General features: G+C 49.8%; 1 pseudogene; it reads right to left on the minus strand.

Moving 5' to 3' along the window:
• Nucleotides 1-621, minus strand: part of LOC108728002 (uncharacterized) — a 1265-nt pseudogene extending 644 nt beyond the window's left edge.
• Nucleotides 622-1842: the final 1221 nt, after the last annotated feature.

Genomic DNA, 1842 nt, shown 5'->3' on the forward strand with positions numbered 1-1842 from the left:
CAAATTTTTCGGACATCTTCCACTCTCTCGAATTATCTCAGCGATAGCGTCAGTCGTCTCGCTTCCGCTCTTGCTCTTGAGTGGTGCGGCCCACGCATACTTGCTCAACACATCGATGACGGTGAGTATGTAGTGACGGCCTCTGTTGTAGCTCGAGTACGGACGCATCTCGACGATATCAGCCTGTCACAGATCGTCGTATCCCCGGACTATGACGCGCCTTCGCGGAAAATTTCTTCTCGCCGGAGCGTACAATTCCTCGACGAGACGACGTCTCTCGGAGCTAACTTTTTTCTCCTCACCGATCTCTTGTTCATGATTCGATTCGTAATACACAGGATACATGAAAAAAAAAAGTATTGTTTCTCACTGACACCACTCGTTTCGTCGATACGCGATTTAATTTATAAGACCGGCTTCGCGAAGTTCCTCGAGGATCGATAGTATCTCGTTGTCGTGAGCGTTGTTGCCCGTTCGGTGCGAAGCGTCGAGCAACCATAGACGATCCACCAGCTCGTTGGGATCGTCCCAGTGCATGTAATCGATCGCGTTGTCATTCAATGTCATTGCGTGAGGTAATCCCTTTTCAGATTTCTTTTGTTTCTTGGGTGTGATCGACATCAACGGCGCGATTACGTGTTACTTGTATCCCCTGTTAGCCAATACTCGACCCTGCGAATGGTACTTGTGTCTATGCGCGTTCGTCGCCAGCAGTATGCTCTTGTACTTGTGCATATTGTCTTCCGTGTAGAGGAGATCGTCGGGAATTCTCTTGAAAATCAACTCGTAAAGACCAGGTGTACCGGCGTATCGTACGCCGTCGATAATTATGCTGTCCGCGTCATCCACGTCGAAACGTTTATTGCCAAACATCAGTCCGTCCTTGTGTAGATAAACGCGATCTATACCGTCCCATTTCCTCGCGCTCCGCTCATGACAGCCTCGACGTATTTTCGTCCCAGGGGGCCCAAGCTGGCTCGCAACGCCTCTCGACCTTCCGACATTTGCAACGATGTTGAACCTTCGTTGTGAATGAGTCGTTAGTCGTTTCGAAAACGTTCACGAATGACTCTATCGGTGGTACGATCGTCGTACGCGGGGTGGAGGTTATCGGTTGTACATGATCGTGCGACCGATCATCGGATTTACGCAGAGTCGCGGAACGCTCGAACGTTTCGCTCGCTTCCTCCTCTTCCTCCCCTCCCTCCTCCTCCTCCTTCCTCTCGCGCTTGGGGGTAGACGTTGCGTCATTGTCGCACGACTCTCTCTTCATCGCGCGCACGCCAGGACTGTCAACGATCTGTCGCAGCGGTTTGATAATAGGTTTAAAATGCTTATCCAACGTCATGCTCTCCTCGATTCTACCGGTCTTCAGAGCGCGATGTTTCTTGCGGATCGACTCGCTCGTCCTCTCGATCTCCTTCATAATTTTTTCACGCTCGCGCACATCAGCCATGTTCGTCTCTGGCGAAGTATCGACAACGACTAATCGAGTTACGGTATCGCGAACTCGTTAAATCCTTTTCTGTATCTCCCATCTTTAAGCGCACTATCCTATCACTAGGAATCCATACTTTTGTCGCCAACAGTCGCGACACAACAAGCAAAATTCATCGTACGACATGTCGGTATTCACGTGATCGTTGTAAACGTGTTTCAAGTTGATACCATCTTGTTTGAACAGGATCAGCAGTTTCGCGTTGTCGCGTATCAAATGTTTAGGTATCCTCGCGTACGTCTGACAGAGATAGAAGCAGTCGACGTCCGCATGGCGACCCATCAAGAAGTATTCTCTCACAGTAAGTATACTGAGCGGGTTCTAACTCAGGTCCTCTGAGGGGA

This window comes from Mycetomoellerius zeteki, unplaced genomic scaffold (assembly GCF_001594055.1).
Source record: "Mycetomoellerius zeteki isolate Tzet28-1 unplaced genomic scaffold, Tzet1.0 scaffold570, whole genome shotgun sequence".
Classification (NCBI taxonomy): Eukaryota; Metazoa; Arthropoda; class Insecta; order Hymenoptera; family Formicidae; genus Mycetomoellerius; species Mycetomoellerius zeteki.